Here is a 20,268-nt window from a genome sequence, read left to right on the forward strand (position 1 = left end):
TTTCAAATAAAATAAATAAATAAACAATCTTTTTTTTTAAAGCATGGATGAGAGCAAATAAAAATTAAGCAGCTCTCCAAAATTCACATCTCTTCTGGGGGGAGGGGCGGAATATTCCATGGAGCAACTACTGTCAAATCATGTGTCAAACTTGAAAAACGTGTGTTTCAAAGATGTTTATTCTTCTGATAATGAAAGGTATTGCTAATCTACACACAAGAAAAGGTTTATGTGGGAAAACAAGCTCTAACCTGGGTGATAGTGAACTCTGACAATTCAACTCTGTGCAGTGGTGCAACACCATGTCAGAGCTGGTAGCAGATGCTGGGCAGCAACGCTGAGGGATGCTCAGAAAGAGCACTTCCAAGAGCTCCAGACCCAGAAGGTGCCAGGGACAATGGTGGAGAGCCGAGAGTCCAGCCAAAGGGAAAGGCACACGTTGGACAGGAAATGGGCAGTCAAGCAGGCGAGAATCCAAAACAAATCAAGAGCCATCATCAGCTTTGGCCTTCAATGATGAAAAGCGTTGCTACAGGTAGCAATGAATACAGCAATGCTAAAACTGCACAAGAGCCAGAAACTGGACTTAATGATAAACTTGCTATATAAGGCCATGGCAACAAGACCATGTCCTGAACTGATGAAACATTGGTATGCTGGAACTTTGTTGACCCCTTCTCCTTGTGGTCCCAGTTTCTCTGCTGTTTTTTTTTCCCCCTGTGGACAACACCCAAGGAAATCAGGACCACGAGGGGTGCACCCACCCACTATGACAGTGGGGCTGATCTATTGGGAGCTCACCAAGGCCAGCTGGACTAGGACTAAATAAGCATGGGATTAAACCGGACTCTCTGAAGATGGTGAACAATGAGGGCTGATGAGAAGCCAAGGACAATGGCACTGGGTTTTGATCCTACTGCATGAACTGGCTTTGTGGGAGTCTAGCCTGTTTGGATGCTCACCTTCCTGGACCTGGATGGAGCGGGGAGGACCTTGGACTTCCCACAGGGCAGGGAATCAGGACTGCTCTTCAGACTGGAGAGGGAGGTGGAATGGAGTGGGGGGCGGGGGAGAGGAGTAGGGGGAGGAAAAGGGAAATGGGAGGCAGGGAGGAGGCAGAAATTTTTTCAATAAAACAAATTAATTAAATTAAAAAAATACAGCTCCTTATGAAATCTAAAAGCTGCCTGTGCCTCCTCTTCCTCCCTCTTATACCTGAATATTCTGGTTCACTATCTCCAACCATCCTGACCATATTTGTGTTCTCCAAACAGCAATTTTTTCCCCTGTATCAAGTTTATATTTGTATACTCTTTCTAGAAGTTTCAACCACTCCCTCTGGCAAGACTGTCATATCTCAGCACAGTTGATTCAACCTTTAGTAGAACCCTATTGACTACCAATTGCACTTTCTTATCATCTTCATCGCACTTAGTTACATTTGAAACTTTCCGTCAACCCCTTTCTCCATTTGGCTACTTATCTGTCATCTATCTATTGTCCTTGTTGTTTAATGCTTATGCTACACATTATCAAATAATCTTTAGCAAGAAGAAAACTATTTTTCTTCAGACTGAAAATCCTAGTGTCTATGAAAGAACTTATGGTGTATTCTCAAATATAAATATCGAACAAATGAAATTTTAATCAATATTAAGTTCTAAACATCCATTATAATATTCTAAATGTATAGTTGTTCTGAAAGATGGATATTGCTTTCTTTTTACATGTGTCCTATCATAAAACAAACTGAGAAACTATTGCTTATCATGGTGTGGCTAATAATATATTTGCAAAGCTCCTTTCTAGCATATTATATTCTGCATCAACTTCCAAATCATTGTGATGGCAGATGAGATAACAAACAGACTGTAATCCACAGTAGCAATGCATAAATTTTTGTTTTAACTGCATCTCTTGGTAGGTTACACTCCAGCTGTTGACATCCTTCCTGGTTCTGTAAGTTCTTGATGCTCTGGACTTTGTCAAGGAAAGAGTATGTCCATTGTCAGAGTCTTAGGACTACACATGGAAGTGCATATCTACACATGAGATTACTTGAGACTGCACGTGTGACAGGCTGTTTCACCCTGTGAAATGATGTCATTAGATCATTATCATAAGAAGCACTTCCGCAAAGGCAGTAACTTTAGCTATACCAGCAAGACCTCTCTTTACAGTATCTTGATAGATATATAGAGAGATAGATAAGAAAAAGTAAGAAAATATATACTGCATAAAATATGTTGATATAAACAATGTAATAATTGAGAGGTAAAATTCAGATTTGACTCAAATTTCAAAGAACCTGAGCTAAGAAAAATAATTATAAATTTTGTTTAAATTCCTTCATCTACTCAGCCACATTTCTGTCCCAAGAAGAACTAAGAAAGTGTTTAACTTTCTCTTGGGTTTCAGCATGAATTTTGTCCAAACTTCATGTTTGTAGTTAATATTGCTAACCTATAAAAAGCAATAACTATAACAAGTAAAATCAGAAAACCTGTGTTTGGACAATGACTAAGAAGAACAAAAACTATGGCACACATTTCAGAAGCTACAAATTATACAAGTGAAAGTAGAGGAAGAAAAAGTTAATCTAACAGGCAATTTTGTCAAATTACCAAAATTAAAAATCAAAACAATAAAATCAATTACTGTTTGCTGTCTGGGATGGTCAACATGCTTGTGTATTATTAGTAGACTTGTTAAGTTTTATAATTCTATGGAGTAGAATTTGACAATACATTATATTTTCTATAGTTTAATATGCAGGCTTGTCAGTTCAGCAATTCATCCTAAGCATATAACCTTGGATTCTTACAAACATGAAACCTTTAGGACACATATCACAGGACAATAAAGTATCAACAAGAGCTATTTTGATTGGGTTAACTAATTATGCTTTGTCCATAAAATTAAACTTTGATGTTACCGTGCAATATCTAACAATATATGAGAAGGGTGACAACAGAAAAATTTCTCATCATTTGGAATTACTCATGGGCTTGGTAAGGACCTCATAACATTACTGATTATATAAAGTACATACTAATCCATAGAAAAGAGACTGAGTGGCCATATACTACCCCATTACATGGATCAAGAATCAAAGTTTAATAAGTAAATATAATTTCCCAGTTCCAGCAATGGTAATGTAACAGTCAATGAATGTTAATAAAACCAAGATTCCCAAGGATTATTCTGAAGCTGAGAAATCTCTTGAAAAAAAACACCAAACTAACCACAAAACCTAACTTCCTTTTATCCTAATATGCTGTAGGTTTAGGGTTGCATACTCTGTTTATATCATTGATGTCTATCAGTATGTAAGAGTGGTGAGTTTGGGATCATCGCGATACAAATGAGACAGCTATCATCAGCAAATCATATCACAGTTTGTCTCTAATTCAGAAAAAGTAACCATGTTCTATAAATTGTGATGACTTCTTTGAAAATTTTAACAAATCTATATTGAAATTCTATTTCATTTGACTAGTATTTGTGTAAAAGATTGTGTATCAAGGTCTATTTTTCTTGCCTTGCTACATTTGAAGACACCAAAGAGCATAAACATAGTTAAAATCAGCTTCTGCCAAAAAAAAAATTCTTTGTACCTTTTGACTGTGTGAGAGATTGAAGAAACAGGGCCAGTCAAATAGTTGAGTTAGGTAGCATCCTGACCCTATTTTCTTCCGTTGTTCCATTCAATAACCTCTCTAGAAACTTTACCCAACTTAGCATTTTCAATGTCTCACAAACATTTTAAAATGTCCAGAATTGAAATCTCCTCAGATCCAATTATATTCTAAATCTGCAGTGTCTCAGGAAGGATGCAGCTCATGCCCACAAGCCTAACTACTGCTCTAGTTTCTTTCTAATGCCTTCCTTCACACCCGACACCTCAGCCAGCCTCTTCTCTGTACTTATGATCAGAATCTTAGCCAGGATCATCAGCCTCTGGAACCAGTGTGGCAGTCCTCACCTGCCTTCAGAAGGCCACCCCTGATACTAGACATTATAACAGTCTTGTTGACACAATCAGATTTTTTTCTTCCTCATTCCCCCCTCTTTCTCTTTCTTTTTCTTTGTGTCTTTCTTCCTTCCTTCTTCTCTTTCTTTATTTTTTATTTTTATTTATTTATTATTTATCATGTTTTATTTATTTTAATTAACAACTACAGTTTCCCCTCCTTCTTTCCTCCTGTTCCCTTCCCCTGCCTTTATTCTACCCCGCCATACATATCTACTCCTTGTCTGTCTCCATTTAGAAGGGGAAAGGTCTTTCATGGAAATCAACAAAGCATGGCATATCAAGTTGATGCAGAACCATGCTCCTTCTCTCTTCATCAAGGCTGAACAAGGCATCCCACCATAAGAAATAGCTTCCAAAGAGTCAGTTCACACCTCAGGGACAGGTCCTGGAAACCAGCATGACCAAGCCATCTGCATCTGGGTGACATTTCTGTGACTCTGTATTTCTTTTCTTTTTAAGATACAATCTTACTATTTAAGCCATCTTGGCTTGTACTCCTGACCCTCAGCTCAGCTTTCTGAGTGTTGGGATTATAGACGTATGAAAACATGTTCTTCTGAAACAAAAATTGCAGCTAATTTCATCAAAGATTTGGTCATGTAAGGCATGTTCTGTAGTAAATACACTAAATGACATACTTCTACTTCTTTATTTAGAGTGCTAATATAAACAATATTCTATAAGCTACAAACTCTTATATACATGCATGTACCTATTAGGTCCCACATGGCAAACAAATGTCCATATCAGCTGCAGGAGCTCAGCGATGAGTCTTTGAGTGTGTCCCTCATCCTTGACTACATTTTCACTTATTTTTCTTGTCACACTAAATCAATTGGTTTAAGCAAAAAATTTGGTTAAATTAAATTCTCTGGTTAAACCAAAATGTGCAGACATAAAGTTTAGGAGGCGGCTCAGGTGGTGCTATGTCCTGAACATGTGCCCCAGTACCATGTAAACCAGGCCTGGCAAAAATATCTGTTATCCCAGCATTCAAGATTTGAAGGCAGGATAATCAGAAGTAAAACATCATCGTCAACTATACCCCAAATTCAAGGCCATGCTAGAATAGGAGATAATATGTTCACAATGGTTTTTAAAGTACAGAAATAGATTAATATCTCCACTTCTGTAAATACTCAAAGCCCAAATTAATTCCTCCATTTTTACTAAATAAAAAGAAGCCAAAGTGGACGACTATAACTAAAAATAATTGGAAAAATGAGAAAAATGACTGGGCTGTTTGTAAAGTGGCTTCTAGGTTACAAAAGTAAACTCCTGAAACACTAATACTTCCATCGATTCGTAGTTTTCTCAATTTTAATGGAAAATAAACTAAGAGTAAACTTCTGTTTACTTTTTAATTTAAAAATAGTTATCTATGTGTGTTTATATGTGTGTGTATTTATGCATATCACATGTGTGTGGAAGTTAGAAGACCACTTGCATGAGTCCATTCTTTCTTGTACCGTGTGGGTCCCAAAGATCAAACATATGTCTTCAGACTTGGTGAGAAGAGTACCTTACTGACTAAGATATTTTACCAGACTTTAAATTCTTACTAAGACTATTCTCCAACTCAGTTTTGATGTTTAAAACCCTCTCTTTTAACATTACCCCCATAATTAGGGAGATTCTGTCTTTTTAAAAAACTAGTGGTGTTACTCAAAACACATCAGTGAACATTTTCTGTCTTAACTAACAACAATAATAATTTTAATCTCAACCAAAGGTATGAATGAAGAAAATATTCCTTTTCATGAAAATATTTCAAATTTTTTCAACACAAATATTTATTTAATAATAATGATTTTGTGCCATTTATTTCATATTGTATATAACATAATGCCAAGTACACAGAATACTTTGGAACTGTATTCCTCTTCCAAGAATAGTCAGAGCAAGTTTCTCTTCTTTTTGCTTAAAAAAGAATGTTTTAGATTGTTTTTTAGAACAGTAAGTGTGAAAGAAAATGCCATAATACAACAAATTTTGCTTCTCCATAGATTTTGACATTTCCCGCTAGCCAGGCGCGATAAACATGTGTCACCTAAATGAGCAGTTTTTAATAGCATCATTTTCACGTTTTAATTGTTGTCACATTTCTTCTTTGTTTAGGGAGAAGTCTGGTGAGCACCCGGGGGATCTAAATAGCAAGTAAGATTTAAAATGTCCAGGTTTGGGCTCAGCTTTCAAGTTCCTTTCATTTTATTATTTAACTGTGTCTATTTGTCAGAGTGGGTTATGGCTTCTTTTAAAAAGTGTTAGAAGTTTAATTATATAATTTGAGAAATAAAAGTGAACTTTCAATAACTGGGGACTATTTGAAGTCTTAAATATACATGAGTTTTTTATAATGCAATAGATGGATATAAAGAAATTACAGACAGAACTTTCTGGTTGTAGCGTATTATTCACAAGTGAAAGAATGAACTCATAAGATTTTGTAAGGTATTTTTTTAAAAATAAGATGGAGACAGTTGTGACTTTTCTATTCTGACTTCTCAGCGTGTTTAGTAAAAACTGTTCAATGTGCTAACATGGCTGTTAGCACAGAGTTTAGACAGAAGTCCTACCCTACATCAAAATGAACTATGTTGTAATGATGATAGAAGCATTGCCTTATGAATGGAACAGAGAAGGCATAGCAAACAGAAAGGAAGCACTGCAGTAAGAAGAGAGCTGAAAACAATAGGAGGAAGAAACGGGCCAGTGTCCAACAAGCCGAGGGAGGAACCAAGGAAACAAATAGGTAACCCATTCCTCACTGTGGATATGGGCAACAAAGGAATAAAACAAGAATGAACCAACAGTAGAGAACAGAAATTGGAGACAGGATATACGACAGATTGCACTTAAGAGAGAAAAGAAAGAAAATAGAATTTGTTTTAAAGAGAGTAGAGGGAGATAGTTCTTTTTAGGTTTTGCTTTTTCACTTACTTGACAATTTACTTCGTTGAAACTGGAACATGGGATCTTTTGCAAACAGAAGCAAAGAACATATTTATATTTTTTGTTGAGGAAAAGATTTTACTTAACATGTAATTATTTGATGTTTTGGGGACCTCAGCTTATAGACAGCTCGAGCCATGTTTAAATGAAGGAGCCAGCTCTGGAGTTATTCCTGACTTCCCTTGTATAATTGTTTCTGCTCTCAGGAAGCCACTGACTTCTCCCAAAGTTAAAACCATGTGTCTCAAAGTGAAGCAAATAAATAAAATATAGCTCTTGTTTATAGAAAGCATATTTTAAACCATTCAAGTTTACAGTCAAAATGGCTCAAATCCCTCTTGTATTTAGTGATAAAAAGCCCTAGAATTCCACTGTAGTTTTGTTGCAATCGCTATGTATTGGCAAAGGAAAGGTTTACTGCAGTGATGATCTCGACTGATAGCTACAGATATGCCAAGGAAAGTACAGATATGAGTTTTTCTATTCTAAATAACAAAACATAAGTATTCATGAGTGTAACTTGCCTTTGTATTGGGATGAAGGCACAAATAAGGGAAGTATTCCTATGCAGAAGCATTTGGGGGATGTGATGAGGTTTATGCTTGTTGTTGATCACGGCTGTGTAACTATAATGTGTACTATTATAAAAATGGTACTAATGGTCAACAGGTATTAGGAAATGTTTTGTGATTTATGAATCATACCTATCCACGGTATGTCCACTACTTTCCATAATCATTATACATCATGACCCTTCAGCTGGGGCAGTAAAAATGTCCCCACTGACTCTCAATCCAAAATACTAAAAAATCCCAAAACTACCATTAAAAGCCACTTTCCCCTTGGCTTCAGAGTTTGCACATTAGAAACAGGTGTGGAGTCACATCCTTACAGGTTTGCTATGGCATTTTAACAACTATCATTCTGAAGTGTGTCACTAGGTTATCACTAGAAGACAAATTAAGGAGGCCAGGATTATAACTCCCCACAAGCACCTGCCCAAATGATCAGCAGCCATAAAACTGACCTTCCCAGAATTTGTGCAAGTGTTTGTCCTTGTGATTCAGTTTTGCCATTTTCAAAAGTTATTTTGGGGGTTAACCCATAATGCAAAAATCTTTAGTCATCACCCTCATGGTGCTATGTCTGGAGTACAGGAAAATGTTTTCAGGCTCATTATAACCTCCACTTGCTAAGCCTCAAGCTTCTCCAGTGGATTGAAAGGAGAGCTCGCTCTTTTTCTCCACGTTTTAACAACTCTAACCTAGGTGTCTTATTTACGTTGTCTTATACGAGCCTCAAAGAGATCATGTGATAAATAACTGATGATCTGCTTTTAGATAAGTCTCAGAAAATCTAAGAAACATACCTGACACAAAGGGGAAACGAAGCTGACACTGGACTCCATCTCTGGGATATTACAAACGTACCATGCTACTTCCCTTAGAGAAACATGGTATCTTCAGGGCAAACAATTAGATGAAACTTTTCACATGGCACAGAGAAAATGTTAAATGGACGAGACAAGTTTGAAGGGACAGCAATAGTCATTGCTACCTCCCAAAAGAATGGGGTCTGAGAAGGGACACAGTGCAGTATAGTATCACAGGGATTTTGCTGCTGCAACCCCTGAGGGAGGTACAAATAAAGATTAAAAGAAAATCCTACAATTCTCTGAGCCTTGGCCAGTTAATAGAAGGATTCCTCAAATCTTCCTGCTCATGCCAGTGAGACCCAATTCCTCTGATTTCTTGTGCTAGTTTAGCAAACAGAAGCTTCGGCTTCTGTGTTTCCTCTGTGTATCACCACTCCTCCTTATCTTCATAACCAAAAAGCAAAGATGTTTTCTGTGTGCATCTGCTTCTTGCTGGTGGGGTGAAGTCTCTGCTTCCCCTCAGCTAATATAAGTATACTTAAGAGTGAGAGTTTCCATGCTGAGCATCCATTAGAAGCTAATCTCTTCAAATTTTCTAGATTAAAAAAAAGTTTCTTGAAAACAATTTAAAGAGATTCTTGCATGACTACTTGCTTAACTTTAAGAGTAATTGTTTCTGATTAGCTTCATTAAAATATGCATTTTTTATTTTTTTCAATAGACAGATTGATTCTGAACTGTTAGAACATTGTGTAATGATCAATAAATAATTATTTCTACTATGTTCATACACATATATGTTCCCACAAATGTATTGGCCGACAGTGCTGTGCCATTTGCATTATTTCTCCTCTGCCTGTCTGAACACGGTTATGAGTTGTTATTGTTGCATAAGTAGCAAGAGGGGGAATGTGTTTAAAATAAACTTTCATTGTGCCAGATCTGCAAGGCCATCTTCTCCTTCCTAAGATTGTCTCAGGTGTAAACACAGCAGTTGATAGAAACAGCGTAATGTTAGACTCATCTCTGTCCAGCTATCCTGTTATGAAAGTAGGTAAACATACTCATTTCCTCTTTAGACATTTCTGTGAAAGAACTTCTGTAAGGATACGAAACATTCCTTTGGATTGTGATCTAATCATTTTGTGTACTCGCCTGTATACCCTTTATAGTTTTGTAACACTCAATTCAAAGGCAAAAGGTGCCATTGGTTCTTTTGTGGGGATTTCTAAAATATGAATGCTCTTATTAAAGAACACTGGCATTTTACACAGAAAGAGGAAGCTGACCTACACAAGGGGAGCATGTTTTCATCTCTATTATGAGAATTTAACATGATCTTGGGGTCAGGTACAAGTTTTATTTTATAAATATTGACTTTACTCATTAGACAATGTAAAAATGCTTTCAGAAAGAAATAGCCATGGACCAAACCATTTTTTTTATTTTGCATTTCCACCACTTTGAGTCACTGTTTTAAATTTACAGAGAGCCTGTGGTTTACTTTAATAATAAAAAAAGGCTCTTTGTATATAGCTACAACTGATGATGAAGGCATCAAGGCTGCAAAGGCTCAGACACCAAGAGCTAGAGCATGATGACACACTACATGATGTTATTGAAGCTGCTTAGAGATACCACATGATTTATTGTACCTAAATACCACAACCTGGGCATCAACATGATATCCATGAGACTATTACATGGAAAAGCCTAAAGTAGTAGTATTTCAGTGGCAGAACCAATGGTGACAATAACCTCTCCTTGACACCACTAGGCAAAAAAAAAAAAAATGTCACTTTCTCATGGCTGCTATAGTTAACATGAACTCCACAGTTCATGTTCCTTGTCTGTCTGGATCTGGGTAGAGTACAGAGTCCACACACATGGAAACCATGAAGGCATACTAAGTTATACTTCCTTAAACTAGAATTTTATATCTGGAAGAAAATTGGTATCAAAAGGGTGTGAATCAGCTGATCTCGGGTGTACTTACAATGCACTGGGGAAATGAAATGGACGTTTGTTGCTTCTGCTCTGTAGAGAGAAACAATCATTTAACATGGCCTGTTATCAGAAGAGGCAGCAAGTGAGGACTCTTCCATATTTGAGGCTATTATTAGGTCTGCCTTGTGAGTGATCACTCTGCTGCTATCACCAATGATCAACAAGGAGACCCACCAAGGTGAATGCCACACTATGGGAATTCCTGTGGCACATTTATTTTTCCCTGTTCCCAAGATGAATTCTAGCATTGGTGGCCCAATATTAATTATTGCTACAGAAGCTCTTTCTAGTACATCAGAGTTTAGCTGCTTTTTGTTCCTGATACATGAACTTCTGAAGCCTCTGATATCATGGAGCATAAGAACTGAAGAGGGTTCTCAAATACCATGGCTCAGCTTTAAAGAAAAGTGTACTTTATTAAATGCATCTCTTATTAAACTCCATTTCTTTCTGCCTCCATTTGTATATCTGTGGTGTTTTTCTGTTTCATTCAAAACAGTTCAGATACTCTAGACATGCTGAAATCATTTAAAACAGCACCAAGAGTCTGATAAAAATTCAGTGTGGATATTCAGGGTAGTGCACATAGCCATGACACAGATTTCCTTTTAGGGTTGCTGAGTTTGTGGCATTGTGGAATGCAATTATAAGAATACATACCCTAACATGGCAGAGAAAAGAATTCCTTACCCTGGAAAGCAGACTGACAAAGCCTGCATACGGCATGGAGTGTGATGAAGGTTCATAAAATTCACATGGTTCTTAAGTCTCCTTTACAGTCTGTTTGTTCTCTGAGTGCTCTTAACATAGGCAGAGCTGCCCTTGTCTGTGTGTGAAAAAAAAATCTTACTTAGTTGATTCTTGTCTTGGTCATTTGTATTAGAAATCATTTATCCTGGTTTCCTTAAGTAAGAGGATTGAAGAAGATGTCTCATGAAAATCAGTCCCATGCTCATTAGTTATGCCAGTTTTCTATAGAGTATATTAAACAAACTTAATAGCTATTAAAACAGGTATTTATCTTTTTTTTTCAATTTTGGAACCGTATTTTTTAATTTATTCTTCTCTCATCTATTACATACCAACCAGTTTCCCCTCCCTGAACTCTTCAAGCCCCTCCCCTCCCCAACTTTCTCTCTTCCCATAGATCCATTCTTCCTCCTTTTCCCTTATTACAAAAAAAGAACAGATTTCCCAAATATATTAAAAGCACAGCATAACAAATTACAATAAAACTAGGTAATACCTTCAAATCAAGACCAGATGACATTGCTGAGTAAAAGGAAAAGGGTCCGAAGAGCAGGTCAAAGAGTCAGAGACAACTCCCACTCCCACTGTTAGGAGTTCCACAAAAACACCAAGCTATACAACCAAAAATACATATACAGAGGACCTAGCTCAGACCCTTGCTAGCTCCCTGGTTGTCACTTCAGTCTCTGTGAGCCCCTGTGTGCCCTGCTCAGTTGATTCTATGGGCTGTGATTTTGTAGTGTTCTTGAGCCCACTGGCTGCTATAATCCTTCCATTTATAATCAGTGTCTATTAGGGCTTAGTTTTTGTGTGTTTGCCTGGTAATGGATTCAGTGCCTTGCCCACTCTACTTACCAGATTGCATTTTCTTTGGAAAGTCATTTTGAAAGTTTTGGCTCCTTGTTGGCAATTGTCTACAGCTCATCTCAAATCCAGGCACTGCCTGAATTTCTTTGACCTATTCTACTCCCAGCATAGCACCTTGGTGTGAAAAGACAATAAGGGGGAATAATATGCAATGACTAAGAATCTGACAAGATGGAGCCTCTCCCAGTGAAATACATTTCAGTGTAGACACCAAGATAGAAAGCATGAGCCACAAAAAAAGTCCCTTCCACTTAACAATCATAAAAAGCACTGATGGTGAAGGCTGCCCTGAAATCCCAAATTTGAAGTAGAATTTAAATTTTCATTAAAAAAAAACTTACTATGACATTGGTAATAAAGATGTAAAATGGCTGTCAATCTGTAGGCTGTGGGATTGTTACTGGAGCACACCTATAGCGCCTCCCTTTGTAAGAGCTTGAGTCTTCAGTGATAGAATGATAGTGCCATATTCTCAACTGCACAGGCATTGGAAAGCATGTGAACCCATTTTCTCTCCGAGTGCATTCTGCTTCTTAGGATTCTGAATAATACAGTTTGCTAGTAATAAACACCTCATATTGTTTGACTTGTATCACCCACAGAGCTGATTATATAGTATATAATTATATGCTGTGGTTATTATGTGTTTTAGAATCTTTTTATTCATAGGTCTCTTTTCTCAAATAACCACTTAATTGTATAATATTTAAATCAAAAGCTGCAGGCTTCCTAACCTTTCAGGATGTGAGACTAATAGGCGAATTATAAGCCATTCCCCAAGGAGCTGTGTGTTGAGATTTATGGAGCTGTATAGAAAAGCAGAAGCTATGTCAGATGAGCCCTGAAAAACTACCCACCTTGTAGCCACCAGGGTCATCCTAGAATAGACATTAATTCTAATGGACCCTTCAGTCCATAGTTGTCATATTATATTGAAAAGAAGCAATGTATACGGCAATCAGAATATGCACACTCCATTCCAACAATTTGTAACTAAGGTAATCTAAACTATGAGCACATTATATGTGAACTGATAAGCCCAGAAATTTTTTCTGCAAAAATAAAAAAAGAAAAACCAAACTAAACTATAGTGATTTTTCAACAATCGTAATTAATTCCTGTTATCTTCTCTGGAGGCTGTGTCCATTTTTTAATATAGGCTCGATTTCTGTTAGTCCAATGAGGCAAACAGATTTCTATTACTATAACAAATATCTGAGATAATAAACCAAAGGAAAAGGGGTCTATTTTGGCTCAAAGTTTGCAGGGTTTCATTCTGTAAAAAATTGGTCTTGATGCTTTCCTACTTGAAGAAGGCATTAAGCCATTAGCAAGAGCCTTTGACTAAGAAAGTTATTCTCTTGGTAGCATTTTGAAGCTGCTCAATATCCTTAGACATCAGAGAAATGCAAATATAAACAACTCTGAGATACCATCTTTCACCAGTCATAATGGCCATGATCAAAAACACTGATGACAGCTTATGCTGGAGAGGATGTGGAGTAAGGAGAACAATTCCTGGTATGAGTACAAATTTGTACAACTGCTTTAGAAATCAGTATGCCAGTTTCTCAGAAAATTTGGAATCAGTCTACCTCAAGATCTAGCAATACCACTTTTGGGCATATACTCAAAGGATGGTCAATCATACCAAAAGGTCACTTGCTCAAACTATGTATGTAGCAGCATTATATGTAATAGTCAGAACCTGGAAATAATCTAGATGCTCCTCAACAGAAGGATGAATAAGGAAAATGTGCTACATTAGTACAATAGAAAACTACTTGTCATTAAAAAAAAAAATAATGTTATCTTAAAAATTTCAAGCAAGTGCATGGAAATAGAAAAAAAGATACTGAGTGAGGCAACCAGACCCAAAAAGTCAAATATAATATGTACTTACCCATATGTGGATATTAGACATAAAGCTAAGAATAGCCATAAAGCCTAAAGTCCACATCCCCAGAGAACCTAAACAACAAAGAAGACTCTAAAAGAGACATATATGTTTCCACATAGGAAGGATAAAAATGACAAGATCTCCTGAGTAAATTAGGAATATGGAGGGGGGCAGGGGAATGGTAAAAGTAGAGAGGGGTGTAAGCAAGAAAAATGGGGAAAATGTATACCTCAATAAAAGTAATAAAAATAAGAAGTTGCTCAACTCATAGCAACTGGCACATACAGAATAAGGAAAGAGCAAGAAAGAGAGGATCATATGGACTCACTATCCTCTTCAAGGGCACACACACAGGTGGTCAGAGGATTCTGAGTAGGCTCCACCTCTTAAAGGTTCAATCTACTCCCCATTAGTACAACAAAGTATAAACAAGCCTTTATTGCGTGGCTGTGGGTGGGAGATGTGCGGCAAGCTACTGTACATGAGTCAGTCAGTCAGTTCTTCTGATAAGTTGAGCAAGTAATTACAGCGAGGTAGGCATGATTAAAGGAGAGCAACCCGCTGTGCTGTGGCTTGAAAAGACACTGGATTATCAGAACTTGGGAAGACCTGTAAGTGGACCATCAGACCAAAATCTGACCCCACATGATGGCATATGAAAGAGTTCCACAACCACCCAGAATGGAGTACAACAAATATTTATTTAAATGGGGATAAACTCACCAAAAGAGTAGCGATCCATAGTCCTCTGTGTGCACTGGGAACTGGAACCAAATTCAGTTCCAAAAGATCTGCACCTGCTCTCCATCTGCATTTGTAGTACATGAGACCACGGCCAAAGTGTACTGGTATCTTAAAGGCTATTGGCTGAAGGAGTTTTCACAGCACCTCCCCCTTTTGTCTAAATATGAAAGTACTAAGTCTAATACAAGATTATATATAAAAATAACAAATATCAAATATTACCAAAGGAAAAGAAGAGGCAAAAAACATACAGAAAATTAGAATTACAATCAGCATGAACAACATCAGAAAAGAAATATATGCTAAATGTTTCAATAGCTATTCTATCCTAAAGAATTTAAGTCTTATATTAAAAAATGGCTTGGATAAGTCATGAGAGGAAAGTAACTATGACTACCTAGTCTTGAACTCCATCAAATACCTGGGAAGTGAAATAATACTATTGAACAGAGAGGAAGTGCAATCAAGCAACTTTCAAATGGTGCAAGAAATGACAGAGACAATTGGCTACCTGAGTAAACACCCAAAGTCTCATTTGCAACATTGGGGCAACCAACTTTGGCTAAGGCCTAGAGTATCTGACAGATACTCAGAGGCAGGACAATTTGAAAACCGTCTTACCCTTTCTTGACAAGATTTGGCAGACTATTTTTATTGTACCTGCTTGTTCAATCTGGGCACTGCATTTTGTCAGTTGCCTAGGTAGGGGCAGTTCTTTGCCCCAAGGCCAGTTTTGCCAAGAAGAAATCAAGCTCCAAGTAGAGTGTCTTTGGTGTCCAACATTCTCCTGGAAATAGATTGGTGCTGCCAGGTGCAATTGTGTCTCACATCAACAGAATCATAAGTTACTTAAATACCATATTCTACAGTTTTCTGAAGTGTTAGAAGATTACCAATTTATGTGGAATGCAATTTCTATGCATCTAAAGAACCTGATTACTCTAAGTATGATAAACATGGATGACTATTATTAACCTGTAATTCTTCATACTTACATAGTTTAAAGGCTAAGGCTTCATATTAAAAAATTAAATAATCTTTAAGCAAATGATGACAATGACCTTAAAATGTAGACAATATATAAGTATCTTGATCAAAGGTAGAAATGTATAGTGCAATATGATAAAACATATCCTGAAATTGCAGCAATATACAAAATATCTTAAGCAGAGGTAGAAAAATGCATGCATGCAATATGACAAAATAACTTTGGATAGGAGCATATTCAATATAACAAATACAATTTAGATTTGTATCAATATACAAGAATCCATGCTAATATAAATTGTCTGTAAATAATAGCTCATAAGTGATTTCAATACTACTCACTACTATTATTAGTCTAAGTTCACACTAATCTACCTATTATCTCATCCCATTCATTTTTCCACCCCCTTATTTTTTCAAGAGATATCCCTGATACTACTTCATTTCCATCCCCAACCCTATACCACTTACAATCAACCACTAATAGATGTCACTAACCATGAAGACAAACTTTGCTATGAGAGGGGACATCATTTTCTAGACTTACTTCCAGCTGTCATGGGGGTGATGAAGTTGGGTGCCAATTTATTGCTACACAAAGAATTCTACAATCACCCAGACTGGAATTCAACAAAGGTTTATTTATCTGGGGATAAATAAACTCATAGAAAAGGGTAGCAATCCTCAGTTCTCTGCATGCTCTGGGAACTAGAACTGAATTCAGCAGGCAAGAGTACCACACATGCCTTTCATCTACATTTATAGTACATGAGACCATGACCCAAATGGGCTGGTATCTTAAAGGCTATTGACTGAAGGAGTTGCCACAGCACCCACATATTGTGACAACTAAAGAAACAGAGAAACAGAGAGGTGGAGAGATGGCCCAGACTTAAGAAGATTTCTTGCTCTTCCAGAGGACAAGAGTTAAGTTCTTAGTATCCATTTTGAGAGGTTCACATCCATCTGTGACTCCAGCTCCAAGGGATCCAAACCCTTTCTGGATTTCACAGGCACATGTGAAATACACTCACATAGACATGTACATAAAAATAAAAATAGCTCTTTAAAAAAGGACAAGAGAAATAAGTCACAGAACTCTTTTTTCCCTTCTAATGTTAAACTATAAGTAGCTCCTATTGCCTGAACCATACAGAAGTACAAAGTAAAATGTCCTCATTGGCAAATTCCATAAAGCTGAACTAACCTGACATAGAGCAGTGAGAGGAAAAGTGAAAATAGATCAGGAAGGGAGATATGTCCTTATACTCTGTATAAGTCTGTCCCATTTCTATCAGAATTGAACTTCCATCCATAGCCTACTTTCTATTACCTGAGCTGGGTATTTCCCTTTCTACCTAGGGAATACTGAGAAAGTCTTCTGTTGCTTTCTTACAATGCTTTAAAAGCTACATCAATCATCTACACCATTTAGTTAGGTTCTGGTCTCTTTTCAGAATCATGAATCTCCCAGGAAGCATTGCTGAAATCTTTATCATTCTTTCAGCAACTTGAAGTGATTAAAAGGAATCTGTAATGTTCATGTTAATACAGACAGACTAGGTTAAAGTGCTTTTTGTATCTCTAAGTCTTCTTTAAGGGAAGGTTCAAGGCCATAAAAGAGCAAATTTACCTAAGGCCTCACAGCATCAGTCCCAGGTCAGCCTAAAACCTCAGAACTCCTTAAGTGAGCTAGTCCAAAACTGCAAAGAATTTCCAAACATTGTTACAAAGCAAATTTATGCTAGTGTTATTTTTTTTCATTCTGGAATTGTAGTCTTATGTGACCACAGTAACAAAATAAAAAAAAAACAAAATGAACCAAAGTCATGACTTCCTGTCTAAATTTTGGCTAGGAAATCAAACTTAACTAATGCTGAGAAATATACCAGTTCACTCCATCCACTCTGAGACTCCAAATGCAGAAAATTCAGTTATTTCACTTGCTTGGGATATGGACGCAAAGCAAAGTACTTATAATGAAAACAGCTACTTGCAACTCTTTAGATTATGCTTACATTGCCTAATACCTTTCCATATTAATATATAGCTACTAGACCACTGAACCACATTCCAAAAAGAAACCAGAAGTATAAAATTTTTTAAAAAAAATAAGCCAAAAATCAGGAATCTCAAAATAAATAAGAGCCATAAAGGCTCTTAATAAGTGCATGAATGTAGATCCTTTGGAACAAGAATCACATAATACACCAGAACAATGGCTAAGATGAGGAACTTAACTGTGTTTGAGAAAACACCAACGGATAACGATACTGAGAAATGGGTATCTCATTGTCTAAAGACCCCTCATCAAAGTCTCAATCAGCAAGCATTGCTATCACACACATTGACACAAAATTCCTCACTGAAGCTTCCTACAACACCAATGGTCAAGGGAGACCAGATGTCTGAGAATCTATGACATAAGTAAACCAAACAAACAAGATATGAATGAGCCCCTGTTCAAACCTATACAGGTCACAGCAACAAGCTTAATTTTATGCTTGTGTGTTTGTGTATATAAATGTATATATATTTATGTATATATGTGGTTATACATATATACGAGTGCATACACAGTGTTTTATTATAACTTTTGTTAATTCAGTAGAGGACAGTATTTTTCTATTCTATAAAATATTTATTTTTATGACTACAAGAGTAAAAAGTGTCCTACTACATATATGCCTCACCTATCCTAGTATATAATTAATTCTTCGTAAATATGAGCCAAAAATTCAGTGTTTAGTTTTAGCACTTAAAGGAGTTTCCTCACTTTTACATCCTTAAATTATTCATTAATTGCATCTCCAGAGTGTGCAATTGCTCATAGTTTTAAACTGTGAGGAACAGTGAATAACTTTTCAATACATTTTCTGTATACAAATCAGATAATACAGCTCAAGAAGATTTAGCTACCATTTCTAAGTTATACACACATGCACACACACACATGTTCATGCATGTACAGACTCAGCCCTAAAATGACTAGAAGCAGACATCCATGTAGGTACTGGTGGTCAATGAGTACATTTCAGAAAGTACATTGTAACATGCATTAGTATGAATCTTTGTTACCTTTCCCTGTAGTGATTTTACAAATGAATGTCTGGTTAGAAATGAGATCTGCTAAGCCAGGGCTTTGCTGCTTAAATTCTGATCTGGTGCTTCACATAAACTGATGTGAATGTAGGTTTTCTTCTATGTGAAGAAACAGTAGCACCTCATAGAATTTAAAACCTAACACATAGTAACAAAAAACAAAAACAACATGCAAAACAAAAGAAATTTTTTGCTAGTATTTAATCTGACAGAAAATGGATTTCTAGAATATACAAATAGCATAAAATGCTCAATAGTACACAACACTTTTATAGAATTATAAAGCAATCTAGGTATTGTGGAAATCCATGTAGAGATTTCATGAAAAACAAAAACTAAGATCTAGACAAACACCACTCCTGAAGACTTGGCAGAAGATCTCAAATTGCTGCCCATTGGTTTTTATTGCAGCACTAGTTACAATAACTAGATAGTGAAACCAAGTTAGGATGCAAGAAAACAAGCAAACAGAAGATAATTGGAATAAGCAAATAAAACAAATCTCAGAAAGTCAAGTTTACTGTTTACTCTCATTTGTGATCTCTATAAGTCCGTTGAATCATGGATGTACACACGATATGGAAGATGAAACCAACATTGTGGGAGAACAAGAGGGGAAACTGGGATGGAGATGAGGAACAGCAAGGCATTGGAGACTTTGTTCATGTTTTAATATATATTTCTATGAAAATGTCTGTATACAAAGCATCATGTGTATTTGAAGAAAGGGCTCAGCAGTTAGAAGAACTTGTTCCTCTTTCAGAGGACCAGATCCAGTTCTAAGTACCCACTTCAAGTGGTTTTCAACTAACCATAACTCCAAGTCCTTGAACTCTGACACCCTTTTCTGAACTACACAGGCATCTGAATGCATACACAGGCATAAAAATTAAATAGTAAAAAAAAAGAACTTTGAAAAGAAGATCATATTTAACAAATATAGGCAATGCATTTTCTAAATATCTGTAACTTTTTGAATACTTATACTTAAGAATTCACACACATCTTAAAAAATATAAAGCACTACCTCAGTATCAAAAGTTAGCAATAATAAAGATGTAATAAAGGCAATTTCAGATAGATACAGCACTTTAAAGTCCATCCTACTGGAAGACATCCTTGAGAGTGGACAGGTCCCAGCAGAGGGTGTAATGAGTCAGAAAGGGGAGGAAGTGAGCCGGGTCATGATGGTCAAGAGAATCTTCTAGCTTGACTTACTAGACAGAGTGCTTCGTTTTATATAGAATTTAGTAATTAGGGATACATTCATGTTGTTCCAAAACATAGATTGTATCATTTTTGGGTTTTGACATCTGGTTTACTTTCTTTTGCTCATTTTCGGTAATCATTAACAAATCATAATAGAACAGAGTTATCATTTCCAATCATTTTCCCTCAAGTTTTAACAACATTGATAAAGTTGTCTTTCATAACCATTTTTACTCATCAACCCCATAAGCAGTTTTTAAGAATTTAGAGATATATGACAGCAGTTCTCAGGCTAGTTGCTTTTATGGCTACGAGGACATTAATCCAAAACAATCTTCA

General features: G+C 36.5%; 1 protein-coding gene across 43 annotated transcripts in view; it reads left to right on the top strand.

Annotated features, from left to right (window-relative positions):
- Ptprd (protein tyrosine phosphatase receptor type D) overlaps nt 1-20,268 on the top strand; it is a 2,219,644-nt gene that overhangs the window by 1,567,114 nt on the left and 632,262 nt on the right. For all 43 annotated transcript variants that reach the window (XM_041632294.1, XM_041632295.1, XM_041632298.1 and 40 more), the window contains exon 10: nt 6,155-6,193. The gene's annotated coding sequence lies outside the window, so the exon portion shown is untranslated. The remainder of the gene's footprint in view (nt 1-6,154; nt 6,194-20,268) is intronic.

The sequence above is a fragment of the Microtus oregoni genome, unplaced genomic scaffold (assembly GCF_018167655.1).
Source record: "Microtus oregoni isolate MIOR12 unplaced genomic scaffold, Mior012 000041F_ref0000270, whole genome shotgun sequence".
In the NCBI taxonomy this organism is placed as follows: domain Eukaryota; kingdom Metazoa; phylum Chordata; class Mammalia; order Rodentia; family Cricetidae; genus Microtus; species Microtus oregoni.